Here is a 16,406-nt window from a genome sequence, read left to right as displayed (position 1 = left end):
GTCAGAAAATAGAATTCTGAAAGGAGTTGTTGAATTTTTAAAAAATTTTTAGTTTTAATTTTTAAACTACAGTATTTTTCCTTAATAAATGCCTTTAGGATTTTTTTTAACTCGTTCAAATTCAGATTTTTTTCCTCCCCAGGATATATCTAGAGAGGGAAGTACTTTGTAATTTTTTACCCTGTAAAACACCAAACCCTTTCAAATTTTAGAATCAAATTTTTCTTCAGCTCCATGGAAGTTGATATAAAGTACATCACCTCTAGAGGTAGAAGTGCTGGCTTTACAACATCTGCTTCTTATTAACTAGGAGGCAGGTTATTTAAAATTCTCTACAAGCCTCTCTCATCAGTTGTTAAACAGATGTAAGACTGTATTGTATAGAGGTTCCTTGCAGATTAAATGAGCTAATGGTAGATGTAAATCATTAATGATTCATACATGTTAGTGGTTATTATTTGTGATTGTTGGCTGTATTCCTGTTATTCATGATTTCTTCAACTGAAAACTTATAATTCTTAGAATTTCAATCATCTTCTTAAATAAAATGTCTATTACTTTCTTAATCATTCATCTACTATTCTCTTCTCATTTTAAACTTTCCTGTGCATTACAAGTGAAATTACTGAATGTGTTCTCCAAAATAAAAAGCTTTATTTACCTCAAACTTTCATTGCTTCCAAATAAGATTTTCATGTTTATTTTATATTTTAAGTTTTCCTTCTCCATCTTTTTTTCTCCCTTCACTCCCCTTTCCTTCCAATAGTCAGCTCTCATTTCATCTCTGCTTTTATTTCAAGGTGTTCTTTCTTCATAGCTCCCTAATCATATTTATAGAGAATTTTCTCAAAGATATGAACATCCTCAAACTCATCAAGGCATTGTCCCCTTTTCTGTAGTTTCTGTTCATAAGCGTGTTGGTGTTTCTGTTTTCATTTTTGAGTTCAGAATATCAGTCTAGTGCAAAAGTAGTACATGTGCGTAGTCACCACCATCCATGTTTGAGCAACTTCCTCCTTCCAAATTTCAATAAGATGGTTAGGTTGATGTACAAAGTTCTTTCTTGAAGGTCAGTATGTAAATTTTGTTCAGAGTCATTTGTGTTCTACTGGCTTGAAGTCTCATTTTTTCTTCTCTCCTTGTATTTTTGATTAAACTAGAGAGTAGGATCTAGTTTGAAATGGTCATTTCAGCACTGCAGTTCATGAGCCCCTCCACTCAGCATTCTAAGTTTAGTCTCAGCACTTTTCACAGTGCATTCCCTAAGATATGTAAGCATTTCAGGCAATAAAGAAGCACTGCATATGCCTACTTCTTGCAGTGATGTATGTTGGCAGTCTCCCAATGCCAGTGAGAAAAGAGCTGCTCACAAAGGTTGGGGACAGAACTCATAGCTCTGATGGGATAAAATGATAACTTCTTTGCACTTGAGGGAAAGTGTCATGGTCTTATTTTCTTCTTGACAACTATTCTGGTTTAAGGTTACAGTCGAATGTCATATATTAGCGGTATCAGAATCTTTTCCTGTTTTATTTTTCGATGTTTGTTCTGCTTCATAAGACTGTAGTTGGATGTGATATGTGTTTTGAGGATATACTTTTAAATTCATCTCCATCAACAACACCATTTGTTTAAATTCTGAATGAAATTGTACATATGTTCTTTATTTTTCTTTAATTACATTAGCACAAACCTGCTGGTATGTGTGTGTGTGTGTGTGTGTGTATAAGAGGAGACTTGGTAAGAAGCATATCAAGCCCATATAATCTGTAAGCCCACTAGTCCAAAAGTTTGCCTCTTTCAGCATTCCAGAGTACTATAACTTGATATTCCACAACTAAATATTCCTAAGATAGTAATTATATTTCTTAGGGGAAATTCTCTGATCATATCACGGTAAAGATTATTAAATCTCCCCATATCCATTCTCACCTCTTTCTTTTTAGTAATATGACATTCCTTCCTCATTCCCTGATCAAGATTTAGCTGAGAATGTGCCTGTCCACCAGAGACTTCACTGCTCAGACTCCTTTGCACCTTACTGAGGAAATGTGAATAAGTTAGAGCTAGTGGGGTGTGGGCAACAGTGATGAAGGTGTCAGGGAGGAAGACATTTTCCCCTACCCTTCTGGTTTTTCTCGCTGATCTAAAACTAAATTGACATGAGACAGATTCACAAGATAAAAATCAAATGAAAGTTTAATAACATGTATATATGGGAGAGACCCAGGAAGTCTGAGTAACTTGAACCCTGAGTATCTGAACCCCTCACCTTAAATACCATCTTCAGCTAAAGACAAAAGAGGATGTTGGGGAAGTGGTTTGGGACTTTAAAGGGGAGGAAGGTATTTCACATGAAGATGGAAAAGCAAATGTTTGGTAAACAAATGTTTGCTGGTCCCTGCAGAGTTAGTGGAACACAGAGAGGGCTTTTAATAGACTTAGCTAGGTTCCTCCCTGGATCCTACACACCTGGATCCTACTATAGTTATCTATGGTGATAGCTCCCTTCCTGGAACAGGTTCTCTATTTATAGTCTTTTAGGCAGTTAAGGGCAAGGTCAAATTTTCTAGGTCTTTTGGGTTTTGATTGTTCTCAACTCGAAATAATCTGCATACCAAAGAGACATTTTGGGGTGGCAAGTTTTTCCCCCTAAAAAGGTAACCTTTATGTATATATACATGTTTCCTCTGTTATTCATTTCCCTACCCTGAGTATTGGGAACCAGTCCTAGAGGCTTTCAGCTTCAACCCTACAGACACATCTAACACCCCGGGTAAAGGCAGAGGAGAAGCAAGAAGGGCTGTGGGTCCCTGCATGATCTCATGTTGCCAAGCCCCTCTGCCACTGTAGCCTACTAAACATGGACTCTTTCAGGAGAGAGAAATAAATTTCCATCTCATTTAAAACTCAACATTTTGGGGTATTTTTATTGTAGCAGCTCTTCCTGTAAACGAATACAAAATACATCTACACAATACTGTTAATTGGAGAAATATAGCTGCAGTAAACAGTTCATCAACTTTTACGTACTGCTTTCATAAGATCTGGCTGATGAGTACTAAAATTTCTTCACAGTAAAGCTCTAACATTTCCGGAGTTTGTGTTAAGTGGACTAGCAAAAATGAATGTGTTTCCAGTTGTGGCTTTTTTGTTTGTCTGTTTGTTTTAAAATGGAAGCCCATTCACTCTTTTTTCTTGAGATTGGGATGGCTGATGGGAAACCATTAAATGAAATCCACACCCAGCCAGAAGATCTCACAGCAGCATGACATTATGTTTCAGGAAAAGTATAAAGGGATTAGAAAAGCAAGAAAGAACTAGTAACCTTTCTTCAATGGCATTTTTCATTCTCTCACAGAGCTACCATACCCAGAAGGATATTTAAAAACCTGAATTCTCAGCCCTTTGTAATAGCATAAGCATAACTTTTTAAGACTGACCTGACATTCTGTAATAATTTTTTTTTCCTCCAGTGGAGATGTGAAGTCAATGGCAGCTTCATAGCTTTTTATTGAATGTCTTTTGAGCATGGGCTACATCAGTTTCCTATGGAGCTTGACAAAGGAGAAATTTTGGCATTGAGAAGAGCCTCTGGTGTGTTAGAAACAGAAAGCAACATATATGCTTCAGAAATAGCAAATGTCTTGCCTGCCAAACCAACCCTGTGATGCACATACTTCTGTACTACAGACCTGTCCTCTCAAACTCAAAGAAGAGGGGAAACCAGTGGAGTCCTTTCTGGAGTCCTTTCTGGCTCAGGATGATTATCCTGAATCCCTGTTAAAAGAAAAACCCATGACCTTCCTCTCTCAAGGAAAACTGTATGCCTCACTGATTCTCATTTTAATGCACAGTTCTGTGTCCTTGCATATAAAAACAATATTTGAAGGCTTCAAGAAACAAACAAGACATGGCTATGGGGGGTGCTAATTCAGGTCCACCTAATTCCCAAATTCATGTTACCGCCACTATATTTTTCGTTTAGATGTTAATTACTACACAAAGCAATAGAAATCATTTGGCATCTGTGAATTATAAGAAATACATATTTGCCATTCAGATGACCAAAGATATATTTCTCATGTATATTTGGTCTTCATCCACAGTTCCTGGCTCACAGCTCCTGAAACACTTGAGATTTCCTAAGTGAGAGAGTGATAATGTAACTGAACCCAGGTTCGGCTGTTCTCGGCTCATAAGCCAATAATTCGAGAGACAAGTGTAGGTAGAGAGGAAAGGAGTTTTAATCTTTAATCAGAAAACCCAGCAATCTGGGAAGAAGGTGGACTTGTGTCCAGAGACAACCCCTGAAGATTCTGCTCAGCCATGACAGTTTTTAAAAGGAAAAATGGGGCAGGGGGAAGAATCTCAGTGAATCATCAAGGCAGGAGGTTGGGTTCTGCATCACGCTCTACTGAGTGCAGACTGGCTGACTCTTTCTTCAGATATTATCTTGCCTACATGATCTGCCTGCAGGATTACTTAGGGGAGCTGTTGAGGGTAGAGAGCTAGTCATTTTTTAACTGCTTAATTCTTCACTCTTCTTTTTATCTAGGGAAATAATCAACAGGTGAGACAGGGCATGGTGTACATTCAGGAGCGCATGTCAGGAGTTAGTTTCAATTGCTTAGTGATCTCATCCCTATAATTAGGTTCTTTTAAGGAAAGAGGGGAACAGAAATGGGCAAACAGGAAAGGGGCAAAAGAGCTGCTTTCAATAAAAGTGTCATTTGTTATGTCAGTGAGGTGGCTTTTGGGCCCCACTTAAGGATGGGAACTGGTTGCCAGAAAAACCAACCATGTGACTAGAGGTTGGAACTTTTAGCCCCATCCCAAGACCCCCTTGAGGGAAGGGAGAGGGGCTGGAGGTTGAATTATTGGCCAAGGGCTAATGATTTAATCAATCATGTCTATGTGATGAAGCTTCCATAGAAAATCCAAAAGCAGAGGCTTTGGAGAGCTTCTGCGTTGGTGAACCTGTGCAGATACAGGGAGAGTGGCTTGCCTGGAGAGAGAATTGAAACTCATTGTCCTTTCCCCATAATTTTGCCCTAAACATTTATTCCATCTGGCTGCTCCTGAGTTAGAGATGGGGTTCTGGGAGCTTCTAGGTTGGGGAAACAGAATACTTCCAGGTTCCATCTTTCTGGGCCTCAAGTTTTATGAGGACAGAAGCTCCTTTGTTCAGGACCTCACCCATGTATCTCTCTATCTGGCCGTTGATTCATATCCTCTAATATCCTTTGAAATAAACTGATAATCTAGTTAGTAAACAGATTTCCTGAAATTTGTGAGCTGCAAGGAGGGGAACCCAAGGAGGGGGTCATGGCAATCTGTGATTTATAGCCAGTCAGTCAGAAGTACAGGTAACAACCTGGGCTTGTATTTAAAGTTTGAAGTGGAGGGTAGTCTTTTTGGATGGAGCCCTTCATCTGTGGAATACAATGCTACCTCGGGGCCAATAGTGTTAGAACTGAGTTGAATTTGGGAAATCCAGCTGGTGTCTGAGCATTGCTTGGTGTGGGGAAACTCATACCTTCACACACATTGTAATTGGTACTAGAATCACTTTTAGCATCTTACGTACTAAGCGCTAATTTCACTAAAAAGAACGAGGAACTTTGTATTAAAGGAATGTAATCAAGAACTGTACAGTTATAGGCATTTTTTCTGACTCTTTAAACCTTATTTAACAGTTTTGAACTGAAGTCCACAAAAATCATGGCATCTTTAAAAGCTTACAGCAGGCAATAAACCTCTTATGAAACATTACAATAAGAACCATCCTTGGTAATACAATTTTATACTATATATTTTGCTTCTCTCCTAAAATCCCCAGAATACTAAAAGTCAAAAAGCACAGTAAGAAAAAAAAAATCATGACAAAATAGACCATTACGACATAAAACAGCAAAAACAAATCTAAAATAACACTTTCAAGAACATTTGTTTTGACTTCTCAAGAGAAAGAAGAGTTCCTTCAACATAAGAACACAATACTGACTGAACAAAAAACAGTAACAACAAACAGATGAGGACTTTGTTTTCATAAAGGAATTGTAAGAGACAGAACCTTGGAAGCATCTTGCATCACTTTTTGTTTCTCCTGATTTTCCTAGCAACAGAGTGAATGCAGCTACAATTGTCAAGACAAAACTTGTGGTTTTTTGGTCAAAGTCCAGCTCTCAGCAAATGGATTTTGGTTTTAACTAATAGCCTGGCATTGGAGGCACTTGAAGGTAGAGCCAGAAATTAAGCTAAGAGAAAAAGAAGCCTTGAAAGTCAAAGTATAACCATGAGAAGCTACGTGATTGAATCAAAAATCAAATAACAAATAAGAGCATTTTGAAGTGCAGAGGTCCTTACTCCATGCCTGATATTCTTTTTATAAGCAGACATATATTTCATTCGTTAAATATATAACCTCAGTGACATGTGACAAACTGATACAACAACACCTGTAAATAGCAAGGATTGGCATAGTTTAAGACTTAGAAAAGATAAACATTTTTCCTCTCCATATTGCATTCTAGGCTGCCTTCTCTTAACACTCTATTTTCCTCTTTCAGTAGACTGTGTCACCCCAGAATTCATATGCTGAAACCTAAAACCCATTGTGGTGGTGTTTGGAGGTGGGGCCTTTGGGAAGTGATTAGATCACGAGGGCAAAACCCTGGTGAATTGCACTAGTGCCTTTGTAAAAGAGACTCTGGAGAGCTACCTCATTCTCCTCTCTCATGTGAGGACACATCTAGAAGATGACTGCCCATGAGAGCAGGCCCTCATGGGATGTTAAACTGCTGGTGACTTGATGTTGGACTTCCCAGCCTCCAGAACTGTGAGAAATAAATTTGTGTTACTTATAAGCTACCCAGTCTATGGTATTCTTGCTGTAGCAACCCAAATGGACTAAGATGCCACCCTTAGAAAAATTATCTGTAGCAATGCCTTAAATCTCCATATCTATATACTGCGTATGTATATAAAAGCCTAGACTTTACTAGGCTTTGAGAAGAGATAGCCTCTGAGACACTTATTTCCAATTGTTAACTTACTATTAGATGTCCTACAAGAGCCTTATATTCAACATTTAGGGAAAATGATCCTTTTCCCAAGCCTGGGATCCTCCTTTTGTGTTCTCTAAATTAATAATTTCTGCTCTTATACATACAGTAAGGCAATTTTGTGTTTTTTTCCTATGGAATTCATATTCATTTATTCATTTATCAATCCATCATCCATTAGTTAATTAATTCACTGATAAACAACAAGTATCGATCTGCCAGCTACACTTTTAGGTGCTGGAGCTGCAGTAGTTAAAAACTTGGGCGGAAAAAGTGGCCCTGCCTTTATAGCACTTGCATTTTTGTTGAGAAAGATAAATAATTAAAACAAACATGTAAAAGCATAGTATGAGATACAATAATAAATGCTGTAAAGAAGAATAAACCAAATCAAGAAGCAAAATGTGTGCTGGGGAGAAGTGGGCCTACTCTTTTTAGGACAGTCAAGGAAGAATTCTTTAATAAGATGACGTCTGAACAGATCAGTAAAGGGAATGAAGATGTCAGCCCTACAGACCACTCTATGAAACAAGAGCATTATAATCAGAAAAGAACATCAGGGTCCTGAGGTAAGAGTATGCTAGACAAGTCCACGGAATGTTAAGGGGTCAGCATGGTTGGAACTGGGTGAGTGAGAACAGTGGTAGAAGTTGAAATCATGGAGGTATGGACCATATCAAGTAAGGTTTTGTAGGTCATAGTAAACATTGTTTTATCCATTGATATGTAATAAATCACCTAAAATAATTATTAATTTCTTTTGTTCTGTGGACTGATTCAGTTGGGGGTAGAATACTTTTGCCAGTTTTGAGGTATAATTGACAGGTCACATTGAGTAAGTTTAAGATATACAATAAGTTGATTTGATATTATACTATTGCAAAATAATTACCATCAAAGCACTACCTAACACTTTCATCCATCACATAATTACCATTTCTTTTTTGTAGGACACTTAAGATTTACTCTCTTAGCAACATTCAAGTGTATAATACAGTATTCTTAGCTATAATCACAATGCTGTACGTTACATCTCAAAACTTAATCTTGTAAGTGTAAGTTTGTACTCTTTGAACAATATCTTCCCATTTCCCCCCACACTTAGTTCTGGGAACCACCACTCTACTCTCTGTTTCTCCGAGTTTAGCTTTTTTAGATTCCACATATGTGATATCATATGGTATTTGTCTTTCTCTGGCTCATTTCACTTAAAATAATGCCCTCAAGTTTCATTCAAGTTGTCATAAATGGCAGGATTTCCTTTTCTCATGGCTCAATAATATCCCATTGTGTATGAATATACCACATTTTCTTTATTCATTCATTCATTGACAGACACATGATTTTCATATCTTGGCTATTGTGAATAATGCTGCAGTGAATATGGGGGTGCATTATCTCTATGAGATCCTGATTTCAGTTCCTTTGGATATATACCCAGAAGTGGGATTGCTGGGTGGTTTGATATTTTTATTTTTAACTTTTTCAGGAACATCCATTCTGTATTCCATAGTGGCTGTAACAATTTGCATTCCTACCAATATTACAGAAGTCTTCTCTTATCTCCACACTCTAACCGACACTTACTATTTCTTGTCTTTGGGATGATAGCTATTCTAACAGGTGTGAAGTGATAGGTCATTGTAGTTTTTTTTTTTTTTTAACATCTTTATTGGAGTATAATTGCTTTACAATGTTGTGTTCATTTCTGCTGTATAACAAAGTGAATCAGCTATATATATATACATATATCCCCATATCCCCTCCCTCTTGAGTCTCTCTCCCACCCTCCCTATCCCACCCCTCTAGGTGGTCACAAATCACCAAGCTGATCTCCCTGTGCTATGCGGCTGCTTCCCACTAGCTATCTATTTTACATTTGGTAGTGTATATATGTCCATGCCACTCTCTCACTTTGTCTCTGCTTACCCTTCCCCTTTCCCATGTCCTCAAGTCCATTCTCTACGCCTGCGTCTTTATTCCTGTCCTGCCCCTAGGTTCATCAGAACCATTTTTTTTTTTTTTTTTAGATTCCATATATGTGTGTTAGCATATGGTATTTGTTTTTCTCTTTCTGACTTACTTCACTCTATAGGTCATTGTAGTTTTGATTTGCATTTCCCTGATGATTAGTGATGCTGAACACCTTTTCTTGTACCTGTATGTCTTCTTTAGAAAACTATTTGCTTCCTCTGCCCATTTTTTAATTGAGCTATTTGTTTGTTGCTGCTGTTGTTTTTATGACTTCTTCATGTATTTTGGATATTAATTTCTTATCAGATAGAAGATTTGGAAATATTTTCTCCCATTCCATACGTTACCTTCTCATTTTCTTGGTTGCTTCTTTTGCAGTGCAGAAGCTTTTTAGTTTTATGTAATCCTGGTTATTTATTTTTGCTTTTGCTGTTTGTGCTCTTGGTGTCTTAATAAGGAAATTTCTGCAAAGACCAATGTCAAGTTGTTAGTGTATAGAAATGCAACTCTTTTCTGTATGTTAATTTTGTATCCTACAACTTTACTGAATATATTGATTAGTTCTAGCAGTCTTTTGGGGGAGTGTTTAGGATTTTCTATCTGCAAACAAAGATAATTTTACTTCTTCCTTTCCTCTTTTGATGCCTTTTATTTCTTTATCTTGGCCGATTGCTCTGGCTAGAATATCCAGCACTATGTTGAATAGGAATGGTGAGAATGGGCATCCATGTCTTGCTCCTGATTGTAGAGGAAAAGCTTTGAAACTTTCACTATTAAGCATTATGTTGGCTTTAGGTTTGTCATATATGGCACTTAATGTGTTGAGGTATGTTTCTTCTATATCCAATTTGTTAAGCATTTTTATCATGAAGGGATGTTATGTTTTGTCAAATGATATTTCTACCTCTGTTAAGATGATCATATTATTTTTATCTTTCTTCTGTTAATGTGGTGTATACCATTTATTGATTTGTGGATGTTGAACCAGTCTTGAATCTCAGGGTTACATCCCCCTTTATTATGATAAATGATCCTTTAATGTGCTGTTGAAATCAGTTAGCTAATATTTTGTTGAGAATTTTTACATTTATTTTTGCCAGGCATATTGGTCTGTAATGTTCTTTTCCTGTAGTGTCCTTATCTGTCTTTAATATCAGGGTAATACAGGCCTCATAAGATGAATTTGGAAGTGTTGCTTACTCTTCAGTGTTTTTTTTTTTTTTTTTTGAAGTAATTGGAAGGAATTGACATTAATTCTTCTTTAAATATTTGGTAGACTTCACCAGTGAAACCATCTAGTTTTCTAGTTTTCTTTCCTCTGTTGGGAGGTTTTTTGATTACTGATTCATTCCCTTGCACATAATTTGTCTGTTCATGTTTTCTATTTCTTCATGATTTCATCTTGGTAGTTATATGTTTCTAGTAATGTATTGATCTCTTCTGGGTTATCAAGTTTGTTGGTGTATAATTATTTATAATAGTCTCTCATGATCTTTTGTATGTCTGTGGAATCATTGTTAAGTCTTCTCTTTCGTTTCTGACTTTATTTTTTCTAAATTAATCTAGCTAAAATTTTGTCAATTTTACCTTTAAGAAAACCAGTTTTTTAGTTTGTCGATGTTTTCTATTTTTTTTTTTGGTCTCTATTTCATGTATTTATGTTCAAGTCTTTCTTATATCCTTTCTTCTGCTAACTTTGGTCTTTGTTCGTTTTTCTTCTAGTTCCTTTTGGTGTGAGGTTGTTTATTTTTTATCTTTCTTGTTTCTTAATGTAGGTGCTTATTGCTGTAAACTTCCCTGTTAGAACTGCTTTTGCATTATCCCACAGGTTTTCATATGTTCTGCTTCCATTTTCATTTGTTTCAAGATATTTTTTGTTTACCCTTTTTATTTCTTCTTTGACTCATTGGTTCTTCAGTAGCATGTTGTTTAATCTCCATATATTTGTAAATTTTCCAAACTTCTCCTGTTACTGGCTTCTAGTTTTACATCTTTGTGGTCAGAAAAGACTCTTAGTATGTTTTCAATCTTCTTAAATTTGCTAGGATTTGGTTTATGATCTGTGATTAGTCCTGAAGAAGGTTATGTGTGTGATGGAGAAGAATGTGTATTCTGCTACTCTGGGATGAAATGTTCTGTATATGTCTATTAGTTTTATTTGTTCTGAAGTATTGTTCAAGTCCAAAGTTCCTTGTTGATTTTCTGTCTCGATGATTTTTCCATTGCTGAAAGCAGAGTGTTGAAGTATAGTATAATAATATAATATTAATTATAATAATATAATATTATAGTATTATAATATTATATTATACTATAATATAATATTATAGTATAATAATACTATTATTTTGGGCTGTTTCTCTTTTCAAGTCTGTTAGTATTTGCTTAGTACATGTAGTTGCTCTCATGTTCAGTGCATATATATCTATGATTGTTTTATCTTCTTGATAAATTGACCTCCTTATCTTTATATAATGACCACTTTTGTCTCTTGTTACCATTGTTGGCTTAAAGTCCATTTTGTCCAATATAAGTATAGCTAAGCCTTCTCTCTTTTAGTTTTTACTTTAATGGAATATCTATTAACATCCCTTCACTTTGAGTTATGTGTGTCCTTAAAGCAGAAGTGCATCTCTTGTAGCCAGTTCAAAGTTTGGGTCTTGTTTTTTTGGTGCTTGTTTATTTGTTTGTTTGTTTTTTAAATCTATCCAGCCACTCTATGCCACTTGACTGAAGAATTCAATCCATTAACATTTAGAGTAATTACTGATAAGGGCTTACTAATGCCATCTTATTGTTTTCTAGCTGTTTTGCAGTTCCATGGCTTTTTTCCTTTTTAAATTGATGATTTTCCTTAGTGGTATGCTTTGATTATTTTCTGTTTTCTTTGGCATATCTATGGTAGATTTTTGCTTTGTGGTTCCCATGAGGCTTACATAAAACATATATGTATAAGTATTTGTGTATATATATATTCTCATTATATTTCCTGCTGATAACAATTTAACTTCATTTGCATTCAAATCCTCTATCCTTCTGTTCCCCCTTTGATGTTTTTGATATCACCATACCTCTTTTTATATTGTGTAATCCATTAACAAATTGTAGAAGCTATAGCTATTATACTTTTGTCATTTAACCTTTATACCAAAGTGAATTAGTTTTCAAACCACCATATTAGAGTATTGGGGTATTCTGAATTTGACCATATGCTTACCTTTACCAGTGTGTTGTATATTTTCCTATATTTTAATGTAATTAATTAGTATGCTTTTGATTCAGCTTGAAGAATTCCTCTCTGCATTCCTTGTAAGGCAGGTTTAGTGGTGTTGAATTCCCTCAACATTTTTTTTAATTAGGGAAATTCTTCATTTTGCCTTCAATTCTGAAAGACAGTTTCTCTGGGTAAGATATTCTTGGTTGGTAGTTTCTTTGTTTTAGTACTTTGATTATATCATCCCATACTCACCTGGCCTGCGAGGTCTCTGCTGAGTAATCTGCTGGTAGCCTTAAGAGGATTGCCTTTTATGAGAGAGGTTTTGTTTTGTTTTGTTTTTTTCCTATTTTGCTGTTTTTAAAATTCTTTGTCTTTTGTTTTAGACAGTTTTATTATATATTTTGATGAAAATTATTATGGATTGAAATTATGAGTTTACCTATTAGCTTCATGAACTTGTATGTCCAAATCTCTTCCCAGATTTAAATAGTTCTCAGCTGTTATTTCTTTAAATAGGCTTTCTACTGCTTTCTCCTCTCTTCTCCTTCTGGGACTCCAATGATGCATATATAATTTCTTTTTATAGTATTCCATTAGTATGTAGACTTTCTTCATTGCTTTTTATTATTTTTCTTTTGCTTGCCTGATTGGATAGCTTCGGTTGATCTGTCTTCAAGCTCACTAATTCTCTCTTCTGCTTGTTCAAGTCTGCTGTTGAAGCTCTCTGTTAAATTCTTCAGTTCACTCATTGTATCTTCAGCTCCAAAACTTCTGTTTGTTTCTTTTTTGTTTTCTACCTCTTGGCTGAACTTCTCAATTTGTTCTTGTATTGTTTTTCTGATATTGTTAAATTGTTTATATGTGTTCTCTTATAGCTTTCTGATCATTTGTATAGCAGTTATTTTGAATTCTTTGTCAGGCAATTTCTGATTCTTCTTTTCTTTGGTGCCAATTCCTGGAGGTTTACTCTATTACTTTGGCAGAGACATATTTCCCTGATTCTTTTGGGTCCCTGTAGACTTGCACAGGCTTCTGTGCATTTGAAGAAGCGTTCACCTTTTCCAGACTTTATGGACTGACTTTAGCAAAGGAAGCCTTTTACCTGTGGGTGGGAGCATGCTAGATGATGATGTGGCCCTGGGTCTACTGGTGCAGAATGAAGTGTGCAGTGATGTATGGTAGCAATGAGTTCAGGGAGGCATGATATTTCTTCAGCTCTGGCCACTCTGGTTCACAGTATCAACAGCTATGTGGTTCTTGGCCAGCACTGCAGAGGATCCACAGTAGCTGTAAGAGCTGTTGTGATTCTAAGTGGCACCTCCAGGTCCAGTAACAAGGGACAAAGGCAGGCAGTGATAGTGGCCAAAGCAAGTGGTGTTCACACACTCAGCTGTGGAGGCCAGCTGCAAGTGCCTATGTAGCAGCAGGGGCTAGTTTTAGACATACTCATAGTGATGGAGGACCAGTGCCAACTGTGGGCTCACAGTTAGGGTGCTCTTCTGTGGCTACACCCACTCCCCTGTGTGTGCACACTACAGTGGAGACCAATGACGGGTATCAGGCGGGTGGCATGTGGGTGCATAGCTGGAGGGGCTAGACCCAAGCACAGACATGAGGGTGCATCGTGGTGTAGGGGTCAGCCAGAGGGTGGGGCGCTAGGCTGATATCTTGTACTCGCACAGCTGCAGAAGCCTGAACTGGCTACCAAAGTGGCTTTCAGTTTAGAAGGGTAGTGGTGTGGGAAGGAACTCAGCTGGCATCTTATACTTGCACAGCTATAGAAAACGCAGATGACTGCCAGTGTGGGTCCTGGGCTCTGACAGGGGTGGTGGTGGCAAGGGAGTGTTTATGTAATTGGGTAGCTGATACCAATAAATGCAGATAACTGTGGGGCAAAAGGGGGTGAGTTTTGCAGTCGGACCATGAGGCAGTGCTGGCCATTGACTCCCTCAGAGGCAAAATCTGCTGAGTCTGTCTGCAGAGAAGGTCTATATGAACTATAATAGCTCCCACTGCATGTCTGCTAACAGCCTCTGCTTTTCTTCCTTGTCCCTAGCTGTCTCAATGCATCTCAGCTGTGCTGGTCTGAGTGGAGTGAAACCGAAGCTGAACCTTTGTATAGTGTCCTGCATGTGAGGCTGGAGAGGCTGATCGCTCACCCACCTCTTCTTTATCTGGTGAGAGAAAAATCTTTCAAGCTGGGAAATTCCTTACTGGCACTGAACAATGATGGCTTGGGGGATGGGAGGCTGCAGGTAAAATGAAGTTGCCTTCTTTCTCTTCTGTGCTAAAACTTCCAAAGTGAACTCTAGAGGTTGCCTGGAGTTTTTGTTCCTGGGTAGCTGTCCAATCATTGATCTTTGTGGGGAGACAGGGAAGCTGGATTCTCCTACATCACCATTTTTTAGGAGGTGGTATTCTTGCTCATTGTTTCTTATGTGTGTTTACTCAGATGTCAGGTGGGCCTGTACTCATTCAAAAGTTCATCTGAGCTGTATGTAGATGTCACTTGGCTGGGCTGGTGTTGGCTATAGGTTAGATGCTTATCTAGGACTTTCAAACAAAGAGCCTTATTATGTGTGGCTTATTCATGTGTCGTGAACTAGCTCTAAGATGGGGCCTGGGTTTAAAAGGAGCGTTTCAAGAACAAGAGTTTTAAAATCGAGCATTCCAAGAAGCAGGGAGAGGAAGCAGCTGAGTTAGGTAAGGGCTATTTCTAGAACTGGCACAGCATCATTTCTGCCATATTCTTTTGGTCAAACCAGTCATTGAGCCATCTGGAGTCAAGGAAGTAGAGATATGGGTTTAGTTTCTTAGTGGAGAAGTGGCAAGATCCCGAAGATCATGTGAAATGGTAAATATTGCAGGCCCTTGTGGAAAACAGAATGTGCCAGAGTAGGGATATTAGATTTTATTTGGAATGTATTTCAAATGTACTGGAGGGTTTTTGAGATGGGAAAAGATATAAGATGATTTGTTTTTGTTTTTGTTGTTGAGATACCCTGATGTAGAAAATGTAGAAAAAATGAGATTAATTAAGAAGCTATCAATCTAAGTTAGAGGAATTAGTGACTTGGACCATGGTGTTAAGAATGGAGATGGCAAAACAAGGTTGGATTGTGTGTTTATCAGAGATAAAATTTGCTGATGGATTAGGTGCAAATTTGGGAGATATCATGATCTATGATTTTTAAACCATGAGATGTGAGTGCATCTAGATAGTAAGCATACATAAAGAAGAAAAGAGACTACTGAGACGTGAGTCATTCAGTGTTCAGAGCTTGGAGAAATGAAGAAAAGGATGTGGTTAGCCAAGATTGTCACTCTACTATAACAATCACCTAAGCATTCTTACTGACAAAATTATAGATGATCCCTTCTCAACTCCAGCCCTCCTTATCCAATCCACTTACTTCTGCATTCACAATGATCTTCATAAAGGCGGCTATAGTTAGTCATGTTACCTTCCCATTTAAAATCATTTGCCAGTTATTAGGTTAACACTCAAAGATCCTAGCCTTCTTGACCTCTAAGACCCTATGGATGTCTCAGGCTCATCTGCAAATATTTTTCTCCTTACTACCTATACTGCCTGCACTAGATTATACTCCGCATGTCCGTCAAGCTCAGTCTATTTGGCCTGCTCATCCCTCTGGTGAGAATTTCACCCCACTTCATCCCTTTATCAATTTAACTCCTACTCACATATCATTTCTCCACTTAAACGCCATGTGCCCTGAAACTAGATCAGACCCCTTTGCTTTAGCTCTCATAGCTCCCTATACATTGCTTCAAAGAATCAACTATCTAATTGTATTATTCTGTATTTGTTGGATTAATAAATATCTGCTGTGATCATTAAACTTCAACAAAATAGGCCCTATTTTTCTTTGACTCAATTTTTGTCCAAAGTCTCATACATGTCTGACACTATTTATTTATAAATAAACTTTTGTATAAAATTTCTTGACCTCTAAAATGAATGTGGGAGATAAGGATTAAATAACATAGGAATGTGAAGATGTATAATTTATAATATGACTTGGTTAATATTCCTGAACTCACAATGCTGCTCCCATCTATGGAGCTTTCTGATATGTTAACATAGCATACCAAATAAATCTCAGAGAAATCACCCTTCATATTCC

At 37.2% G+C, this 16,406-nt stretch overlaps 1 long non-coding RNA gene across 1 annotated transcript in view; it reads left to right on the top strand.

Annotated features, from left to right (window-relative positions):
* The first annotated feature begins 7,271 nt into the window (after positions 1-7,271).
* The window catches only part of LOC309664998, a 475,535-nt gene continuing 466,400 nt past the window's right edge, over positions 7,272-16,406 (top strand). Inside the window, exon 1 of the long non-coding RNA XR_014266138.1 lies at positions 7,272-14,435. This is a non-coding gene — a long non-coding RNA (uncharacterized lncRNA). The remainder of the gene's footprint in view (positions 14,436-16,406) is intronic.

The sequence above is a fragment of the Balaenoptera physalus genome (genome assembly GCF_965194825.1).
Source record: "Balaenoptera physalus genome assembly, chromosome: 7".
NCBI lineage: Eukaryota > Metazoa > Chordata > Mammalia > Artiodactyla > Balaenopteridae > Balaenoptera > Balaenoptera physalus.
This window is presented reverse-complemented; position numbering and strand designations above follow the sequence as displayed.